Source organism: Leucopleurus acutus (genome assembly GCF_964270905.1).
Source record: "Leucopleurus acutus genome assembly, chromosome: 1".
Classification (NCBI taxonomy): Eukaryota; Metazoa; Chordata; class Mammalia; order Artiodactyla; family Delphinidae; genus Leucopleurus; species Leucopleurus acutus.
This window is the reverse complement of record NC_139142.1, coordinates 201,896,099-201,907,289: the sequence shown is the minus strand read 5'-3', so window position 1 is coordinate 201,907,289 and position 11,191 is coordinate 201,896,099.

The window sequence follows — 11,191 nt, the reverse complement described above, 5'->3', positions numbered from 1 at the left end:
AAGAAAAAAAAAGAAAGAAAGAAAGGAAAAGAAAGAAAGAGAAAGAAAGAAAGAAAAAAAAGAAAGAAAGAAAGGAAAAGAAAGCAAGAAAGAAAGAAAAAGAAAGAAAGAAAGAAAGAAAGAAAGAAAGGAAAAGAAAGCAAGAAAGAAAGGAAAAGAAAGAAAGAAAAGAAGGAAGGAAGGAAGGAAGAAAAAGAAAGAAAGAGAAAGCCCGCCATCTGGCCCAGGAGCACAGAGTGCCTTTCCTGATCCAGTCTGCCTTCCTACAATTGCCATCAGTCTCTGTGTGCTCTGCGGTTGTGAGGGTTACAAGGTGAAACCCCTCCAGGGCAGCTCTGAGACTTGTCAGGAAATAGGCTTCATACACACCCTGTTTGGCTGACCAGGGTGAGCTGCTAGAATTTCGAAGGATAAGCCATACCTGTCCTTAGTGACTAAATTATTAAGAACATGGAATGCAAATCAAAACTACAATGAGATACCACATCACACCCCCATTAGGATGGTTATTTTTAAAAAAGAAAATAAAAAATTACATGGGCTTCCCTGGTGGCAGAGCGGTCAAGAATCCGCCTGCCGATGCAGGGGACACGGGTTCGAGCCCTGGTCCGGGAAAAACCCACATGCCGCAGAGCAACTAAGCCTGTGCACCACAGCCACTGAGCTTGCACTCTAGAGCCCACGAGCCACAACTACTGAGGCTGTGTGCCACAACTACTGAAGCCCGCACACCTAGAGCCCGTGCTCTGCAACAAGAGAGGCCGTGGCAATGAGAAGCCCGTGCACCGCAAACAAGAGTAGTCCCCACTTGCCTCAACTAAAGAAAGCCCGCGCGCAGCAACGAAGACCCAACACAGCCAAAAATAAATAAATAAAATTTATTTTTAAAAAAGACCAATCATAAAAAAAAAAAATAACAAGTGTTGGCAAGGATGTGTAGAAATTAGAACCTTCACCTATTGCTACTGGGATGTAACATGGCGCAGCTAGTGTAAAAATAGTTTGGCAGTTCCTTGAAAAGTTAAACATAGAGTTACTGCATGATCTTTAACTCCACTGCTAGGTACATACTCAAAAGAATTGAAAGCAGGGTCTCAAACAGATATTTCTTCACCAGTGTTCACAGCAGCATTATTCACAATTGCCCAAAGGGGGAAACAACACGAGCATACATTGAACAACAGACAAATGGAGAAACAAGGTGTGATATATACATACAATGGAATATTATCCAGCCACAGAAAGGAAGGACATTCTGACTCATGCCGCAGCGTGGATGAACCTTGAGGACGTCATGCTGAGTGAAATAAGCCAGACACAAAAAGAGAAATAGTATATGATTCCACTTCTGTGAGGTAGGTAGAATAGGGAAATTTATAGACAGAAAATAGAAGAAAGGTTACCAGGGGCTGAAGGGAGGAGGAACGGGGACTTACTGTTTAACAGGTAGAATTTCTGTTAGCATTGATGAAAAAGTTCTGGAAATGGATAGTGGTGGCTGTACAAGATGGTGAATGTATTGATACTTAGTGCCACTGAACTGTATACTTAAAAATGGTAAAAAAAAAAAAAGTATGGAAAAGTACATTTCTTTGTTCAATTCCTTGCCAAGGGTGTAGACACCTCAGTTCCAGGTACCACCTTCTGCCCACACCTGTGTGTCGCCTTGCCGCAGAGAACCACCAGGAGCTCTCTGAAGGCAGGTGGCACCGGACCAGTCCAGGTGCCTTGCAGCAGCGTGGTTAATATTCTGCAATTCCAAATGTCTTCCTCCATTTTCCGCAATTCAATCACATACATGTCCATTTTTCTGCCTGCCATTCTGGGCAAGTGAATTCTGCTGGGGAATGTCCCTTCTTCTCTCCCCGAGAAACCCTTCTCAAATGAATAAAACATGGGCCCGAGCAATTCAGCCTTCGCAGCTGGTCTCGCCAGCTTATAGTGCATCTTTTGTTTCCTTCCATCCTCGACAAGCATGATGGCTTTGCTCTCAGGCTAACTTTGATTCCTGGGAAGTTGAGGCTGGCAGGCGCCTGTCGGTCCCATCACACCCGAGTTCAATTTAGACTAATGATTAGCAAGGCCACGCTCCCCAGGGTTACACGTGTGTCCTTCTGTTGTCCTAACCCCCCAGACATGTCCCTTCACAGTCCCACTGCATAATTAGAGAAGGGATGACCGGGCAGTGCTGGGATGCTGTCCCTTGCCGAAACAGGCAGCCCTGCTTCTCTGTCTGGCAGAGTGAGCTCCCCAGTCTTGGAGGACCTGACTTTGAAACTCAGCCCCAGCTGTGGTTTCTGCCATCAAGGACCGCCTGGGCAGTGTAGCTATTCTGATAAAATGCAAACACAGGCGTGCGAACTCTAGAAAGAAATCACTCTGTCAGATTTCTGGGTGGGTACCAAATGCTCCGAAAGTGCCTGCGTGAACCATATTGCTAAATTCGAAGTGAAAACACATTTGCCCCAGGAAGCATCAGGCTAACTCCAATTGTCATCTCAGTGGAGAAGATTCAGAACAAATGACAGCTCTGGGAAGTGCGTGTTCACATGAAATGAGGATGCAGGAGTGGCAGGCTAGGCAAACGGAGGCGTGGCAGCTCTTTGCTCTTTCCTCTAATTCTTCCAAGGGATGTCTTCCCCCTTTAGCAGATGCTGGAGAAACAAAGACACGCCGCCGTAATCTCGAGCGCACTTTTCCCTTCCCACTCGCTCTGGCTTTTTCCGCTGAGTTACCCCATAATCTGATGGCACGGTTCTGGCAGCTTGGCTTCTGCCAGGGTTTTTGGCGTTTCTGATGTGACATTGGCTTCATTGGATGCAAGAATTTTCCTCTGGAATAAATGTAAGTCTCTAGAGTGGCTTAAGGGGACAGCTCTGCTTCGAAACCCACCAAAGTCAGAGCAAACCTTGGGCGCCTTCTCTCCTTAGTCACTTATTATATAACAATTGCCCAGTGTCACTGCTGCTGACAGGGAGATTAGATCAATGAGGCCATTCCCTGGAGCAGGGATAAAACTGTGTGAAATGTCACCAGGCTAATGGGTTTAATGAGGAGAGGACACTATTCCTAAGGAGGCCTGCTGAAAGCAGATTGAAGGCAGCATGTGACAGTCTGTTTTGTGGGCTTTTTCTTGGTATTGCGGGGACTCTGTTTGCACTGGCTCCTGCATTCCCCAAAGCCCATTTATTTCCTTCAGAGAGGAGGGCCACGCCGACCCAGTCCACTCTGGACTCCAGGGCCTTTTGCCCCAAGGAAGAAGATGGCTCCTAGAAGTCTATAGAGATTTCCTGCTTGTGAAATCCAGATTTAAATAAAATAAGTAAAGCCTTTAAAAGTTAGTTGGATGTGGGAAATGGAAAAAAGGGAGTCAGCCTCCTATGACAGCAGGTATTGAAAGCATGGTGTGCTGGGATGGGATGGATACAGGACAGGGACCGGGGGGGTTGACAGAGCCACCAGCTGCCCTGTCACCTTCCACCACAACCTGGTTCTGAGGATTGCAAGGATTGTCATGACTTCTGCCCTTTCTGGATTCCTGTCCCCCGTGGGGGTCACGGGAGCTGCAGATCTCCGGAAATCCCTTCCGTTGTGTGTCCGAGTGGACACAGAGCTGTGCCCATCAGCTCTACCCCTGCTATGACGCACTCACACGTGAGGTGAGACGCGATCCACCCGGGAACGTTTGAAAGCCAGGCCACATAGCCAGGCTGGCTCTTCGGAATGTCCAGGCCAGAGAATCTGGCTCAAGACACACAAAGAGGACTTGAACTTGAAATTGCCGAAACTTTCAGTGAGTTTTTTCTTTTCCTTCTTTTTGGCCGCGCTGAGTGGCTTCTGGGACCTTAGTTGCCCGACCAGGGATTGAACCCGGGCCTTTGGCAGTGACCGAGTGGAGTCCTAACACTGGACAACCAGGGGATTCCCTCAGTGAGTTTATAGTATGGTCACATTACGTTCATCTTGTCCAGTTGCCTGCTTGGTGCACTCCCACTGAATTTGGAAGAAAAGGGTGAAAGGTCAGTGCAGTAATGTCCTAGCCACAGGTCCACTATGGGGTAATATCCAAAAGAAGAGTCATGCAAACTGACCCCCATCAGGGATGCTTCAGAGCACACTTGAGTTAGACTCAGATAGCTATTTCGTCCACAGTATTTTTGTCAAGATTTCTAACACGTTTCTCCATGCTGTCGTCATTGGGTTAAAACTACTTTTCTAAATCCTGAAAGCTAGTTCTTTTACTGGCCTCTTCTCTCTCTCTCTCTCTCTCTCTCTCTCTCTCTCTCTCTCTCTCTCACACACACACACACACACACACACACGGAGCCAGACGCTCAGATTAAGCTCTGAGCCTTCCTTTACATTTTACAGTAGGTAACAGTCCTCTCACTAAAGTGTTCTCTTGGGATCTTGTGGTATCTGGGATCCCTGGCAGAATCAATGTAGCTCTAAGTATCCTGCCTTGCACAGTCTTTTAACTAAATTCATTATGATATTTCAGTAGCTTTAGTTAAAACCTTTGTTTTAGCTTAAAAATGCAATGCTCTTTGAGATACCATTCTCTTGTCTGCAGAGCAGGAAGGAAGGAAGGAAATCACAGTCTTGCCTTTCAATTAAGAGGCTAAGTGGAACAGTCCCTACAATCTGTTAATCACCTAATATCTCTGTAACGTTTTTCCTACCACAAGCAAATGAATACCGGCAAGCCTCAGAGGTCTTGTGGGTTCAGTTCCAGACCACCTCAGTAAACTGGAGATAGAAGCAAAGCAAGTCACACAAAGTGTTTTGTTTCCTAACGCATATATAAGTCATGTTTACACGTCTCTTAAGAGTGCAATAGCATTATGTCTAAAAAAAGTACATACATTAATTAAACGTTTTATTATTGAAAATACTAACCATCCTCTGAGCCTCCAGTGAGTTGTAATAACAAAGATCACTGAGCACAGATCGCCAGAACAAACATAATAATGAAAAATTTAGAAATACTGTGACGATTATCAAAATGTGACACAGAGACACGAAGTCAGCAAACGCTGTCGGGAAAATGGCGCCGACAGACTTGCTCAACGCAGGGTTGCCACAAACCTTCCATTCGTGAAAAACACAATGTTTAGGAAGCACATTAAAGCAAAATGCACTAAAATGACGTCTGCCTGAAGAGAGAGGTTTCTCCCTTGGTTCCCAACAAATGAGGGGCTGTGCTCAGCAGTTACATTTAGTCCCCAGAATGTGAAGACACTGGGAGCTCTTGCTGACAGTGTGTGATGGCCAGGAGTTTCCATCTCTCTCGTCCATTCTCCCGTGAGCCCCAGGAAAGGCGCAGCCTTCAACATTTCTAACAGCTAACATTTATGGAATGTTGACTCCGTTCTGAATGGTTTCATAAAAGATCTCATTTGATCCTTGTAACCACAATGTGGTTTGTTATCCTGTAGGGAGACTGAGGCTCAGAGAACAAAGTGATTTCCCTAAAGACACACAATCAATAGATGGCAGCCCGAAGACCCAACCCAAACCCTCAGTTACGTCACCGCCTGACAAGCAGGGGAACTGGGACGCATGTCACTGTGAACGCATTCGCTCCCCACATTGGGCAGCCGGTGGCTTGGTAGGTAACGAGATCTACAGGGCAAGTGAAGAAGCATTATTAAGAGGACCTGTCAGTAGCAAGTTAATTCCAGGATATGTTGCAAACCGTGGCTCCTAAACTTTGCTGCTCATTTGAACCCAGGAACTTAGGTAAAATGCAGATTTCTGAGCCCCAGCTCTGGATTCCTAGCCAATGACAGCTACCCACTTCTTTTTTCCCAAACGGCCCATTACTTTAATAAAATCAGATGGTGACATTTTCAGCCTTAATGGTTTCTGTTGTGAATGGTAGTTGTCATCGGGTATCTTGTCATTTAGAAGCTTACAGTCTGGTGTGATGAAGGAGGCCTTTGTGTGTGTAGGTTCTGCAGGAAGCATGTGCTTATTCTGAGATATTAGTAAACATAGTGTCTCTGCTATAGCGTGGAATACAAAGTGTAGCACACAACCTAGAAAGTGGGAATGCTCAATAAATGTACTCTGCTAAGTAGCAGTGGGAGTTAACTGTGCACTGAAGATGTTTCACGGCCTTTAATTTAAATGTCATGTAAGTTTTTATGATGCTAACCTCTGGTCGGCCAACTTTACTAGAAAGAAGAGCGCATTTTGTTTTCCCAAAGCAATGATGCACTGGCATCTGGGGGGCTCCTTCTCATTTTCTTTATATTAAACTTTCAAACCTACATCTAAGAAAACCTATCTGTCTTTTAACTTTTAAATATATTCCCTTAAACATAGGTATTAAGACCTTAAAATCTAGAGATTATCATACTAAGTGAAGTTAGCCAGACAAAGATCATATGATAACGCCTATATGTGGACAAAAAACAAAAGCAATACAAGTGAACTTAGTTACAAAACAGAAATAGACCCACGGACATAGAAAACAAGCTTACAGTTATCAAAGGGTAAAGCGGGGGGATAAATTAAGAGTTTAGGATTAACATATACACACTACTATATATAAAATAGATAAACAACAAGGACCTAGTATATAGCACAGGGAACTATATTCAATATCTTATAATAACCTATAATGGAAAAGAATCTGAAAAAGAATATATATATATAACACACACACATATATATATATGCATTACATAACTGAATCACTGTGCTGTATACCTGAAACTAACACAACATTGTAAATCAACTATATTTCAATTTAAAAAAAGACCTTAACATTTTACATCAAATGGCTGAAAGTCAGATTTACCCTCCAGCAATTGCTTCAACATTAGAATATTTAGTCCTTATATTCCTCATTCTGTCACCATCTCTGTTTCCATGTGCTGGTGCCCTGTTCATACTACAGTTCATTAGGAAAGCTGGGGAAATTAAAAATAAATTAATAATTATAATGGAACGATTTATTGTGAGTTAGCAGCAGAGAATTAGTAACTAGGAAATGTTCTACATTTTAAATTAACCTGTCCACATATAAAATCCATCATAACCTCATGTGTAGATTTGCCCACTGATAAGCAGGTGGGCCCTGACCACAAATCAGGCAGTGTTCTCTGGAAAAGATATTAGTTTTGCTTATGAATAGCATCTGTTCTAAGAATGTATAATATTATGGCTCCAGCGTATGCTGTGTAGAGAGGAAAAAAAATAGGGGTGGATTTAACACTACATCTGTGACTAGTTAGTTATGGTAACCTTCAGGTATTTGGTGGTTTCAGCAAAAGTTCTAATACACATTCCAGGCATCAAGAACTATAGCGAAGACTGTAAAAATATTGAGACAAAGAATTAATGCATTCGCTAGTTTGAGAAAACTAGAAAGTACGTACGGCTCCCTGCTGACTTGAAAACTGCGCTCAATTCATCCTCTCCAAGGGAGGTTTGCTGTGGGTTCCCACGCGGGGACAGAGGCTCTGGTCCAGGCAGATGCTGAGATGGGGGCGACTTATCAGTGGGGACCCCGAACGATGGACTAAGTTTCCATTCATCCAGGGGACAGTGGGTGACAAAAGGAACACTGCAGGAGTTAAGGTGTTACCCAGGAGCTCACTAACAATCGTCCCAGCCAAATGAGACACTGGGTTTGGACTTTTATTGTTATTTTTTAACCACTGCTGATGAAAAGCTGACTTTCACTAATGATTTATTTTCTTTTCTCAGACTTACGCTTCATGTCTATTAGATGCTTTCCTACAAACCACTAATTATTCTCCTTGACTCTCTTATTTGCATGTTTTACATTATTTGCTTCTAGAAAATTTATTTTTTGTGGGATTACACCAAATAGCATGCAACATGATCTATCTATATCTATATCTAGTGATATAGTGGATCAATCAATCACCTGGGTACTTAAGCGACTAATAAACAAAGGAACAGTAGGCTGGGTTTAAGACGGAACACGGAAATAGCAGAAGTAAAACTCAAAACAAACTGAAAACCAATAGACCAAAACCTTGAGAAACCCTAGGCACTTTCTGAAAGTGTTGGTCATTTTTCCTTCAGTGGCACTCAGCCCTCTGCTCACTGATTTCGCCCTGTTCATATGGTGAGGAATTATAACTCAGGATTTGCACAATGTGAGTTCAGGTGGCCATTTTCCACTCAGAGATACTCAACAATTCAGTTCAACCCTATGGTGCTGGGTGTGGTAAACAGAGGGATTGATCTGGGTCTTAATTTATAAAGGTGAGTGAGTGACAACTCAGAGAGGTCAATGCCTTTGACAGAAAAGTTTAATGTCCCTCACAGATCCCCTAGAAAGGAGAGGCATGCCACGGCACGCAGGGCCACGGGAGCCCAGAAAGGAGTGATGGGAAAGCAGAGGTCACAGCTTTTACTGGGGTCTCCGTGGATAAGGCAAGACAGGGCTGGGAAACAGCTTGGGATTGGCTGGTTTGAATGACTCTGGTGGGCTCTGGGACATCAGGGCTGTCCCTTGTTGTCTGGGTTGATTTAGGGCATGGAAAACATCGGCTTGGTGTGTGAGGGTTAGATAAGGAGGCTGTTTACAGCATGGACTCCAGATCACAGAAGAGTTATAAACAACGGAGGCCACTGCTTTGGCCCTGTGATTAATGGATGACAGACAGATAAATATGGGACCTAAGAAAACACAGTTAGGACAGGGTGGAGCCAATCCCTTCCATCAGGAACTCAGAATCCAGTAGCTGAACTAGATATGTAGGCTGACACAGCAAATCCAGGTGTATCGTGATAGACGCTATCCTAGCAGCTTAGGCCAAATGCTGTGGGAGTTTTATGAAGGCCAACAAGCAGAGATGTGGAAAGCTTTCTTTTACGGGGGATTTATAGTCTCTTCAGCATTCGACTTGAATCACTCCTTCAGAATCATCCAACCCTGGTAATGAATCCATGGGAGAGCTTAAGTCGAGGCCTAGCCAAGTGCCTGGCACACAACGAACACGAAACGCAAGCAAGGTCTTGCCTCTCCCCACCCTGGTGTCCTTTTTGTATGCTAGCCATCACCTACTCAATGAAAGCCTGATATCTTATCCTCTCCCCTGATGGAAGCTTTTTTTTTTTTTTGCAACTAATGTTGATAACCAACTTGTTTCATAGCTGTTCACGTATCTCCTCTTTTTTTTTTTAACTTTATTTTATTATTTTGGCTGTGCCACTCGGCTTACGGGATCTTAGTTCCCTGACCAGGGATCAAACCCGTGCCCCCTGCAGTGGAAGCACAGAGTCTTAACCACTGGACCGCCGGGGAAGTCCCTCCCATTTTTTAAATTAAAAGTCACACAGGGTTAAAGAAAATACTCAGTTTTAGTTGCTTCTCGATCAGCTGGTGTGAGATGTCGGGAGAGGAGGCCAGAGTGCCTGTGCCTGTGTCTGGACACTGCAGTGCTGGCCTACGTCACTGTCCTCCTACAGCCACATCTGTCTCTCCTGTGTCCCAGGTGCTCCCAGCCAGCCACTGTCATTCCCCGGAGGACAGGAAAATTGCGTTTTCCTTATGAATCTGACAAAGACTTGTAGACCGCAGGCAGGGGGATGCTCGGAACGAACTGCACCTCCGCTCCGGGGGCAGGTGGCAGGGTCGGGAGGGAGGCCGAGAGGCTTTCCCGCAAGTGCGTGGCCTGATGGAGGAGAAAGTGGACAAAGAGAAAACAATGAAAAATCATTTTTCTCATGCAATAACCATGCAGATTCAATCTCCTTAGAGTGAAGGTATAGGGTGAAATACATTTGTCATCCTTTTTCTTAATCCCCAGGGTTGTAAGATTTCTGTTGGGGGCGGTGCCCAGTCTTCTAAGCCTGCAGTTAACAGACACCTAATGCACTTTATTCCCCCAGGGCCTCCGCCAGCATCAAGTAATGGTGACGACGGCTGCTGTTCTGTGAATGTTTATTACGTGCCAATCATTCCGTTAGGCCCTCGACACACTAGCTCTGTTTCTTGTGCTCTCTCCCTGCTTCTCAAACTTTGCAGTGCATGCGAATTATCTGGGCATTCACTGGAAGTACAGGTTCCAGGCTCTCAACTGTAGCAACTGGAAATTCTGATTGTGTCCAATGAGGCCCAGGAATCTGGCTTTCTGGCAAACCCCCTGGTTGATCTGGAAGTAAGTGGTCCAGGGAGTACATTTGGGAAAACAGATTTCTAGTTCTTAGTTAAAACTAATAATGCAGTTCTTGGTTAAAACTAATAATGCAGCATAGCATCTGAATTAATAGAAAGTATGTCGAGGTCTAAAAACAAGTTTTCGTAGCACCTGTTGCTATAAAACCCTTTCTAGTTTTTGTATAACTATTATTGTCTGACTTTCTAGAACAAGCCAAGAAGAGGGACTTCAAGATCTTATCGAGAACATTAATCTTTTTAGAAAACAAGAACTGGTAGTGTTTTTACAGACTGAGAAAAACATCAAACAATAGTAAGTTAAAAGAAACCTTGTGGTAGGGTCATCACCGAGGCCCTAAAGCAAGGACGGCGGTGGGGGGGGGGGCAGGTTTCTAGGTCCTTATAAAAGCAGCAAGTCAAAGGAACAAGGGCTTTGTCCTTTTTATTATTTTTTTCCTTAAGAAGGCCGTTAAGCATTCTCTCTCTGGTCATCGCACATCTGCCCTGATGACTCAATAATCCAGTTCCTTCCTGAGCCTGTGAAATCCCTTCTCCAGGACTCGGAGAGAGGCGGAGACGTGCGGCCATCCGGGGCTGGATCCTGGCACCGGGTCCCGCTCAGGGTTGCTTTAAACCACACTTTTTGTTTTCTCACAATTGCATAAGCAGTAGATAGATTTTTTTTTCCTGTGTTTAAATCTCCCAAAATCAAGTAGATGAGAGAGAGGGAGTGAAGTTACACCAAACTGAGGGTGGGAGGTGATGGGGGGAAGGAAAGGGGTTCTCTTTGCAGTCAAAATAAAACCTATGCAGGTGCTTTCTGAGTTACAGAGACAATAACAAACAATAACAAACATACGTATACACGTATACGTGCGTGTATATATAAAAGGCAGAAGACCACATATACGCACATGGATACACAGCTGGTTCGCACATCTGTCCACCACCCCTGGTCTATGTACTGGCGACCAGTGTGGGAAATGGGCGCAATGGGTTTCCCTCCCCAGCTTTTACCTTCATCTGGGGAAACACCATGCTCCC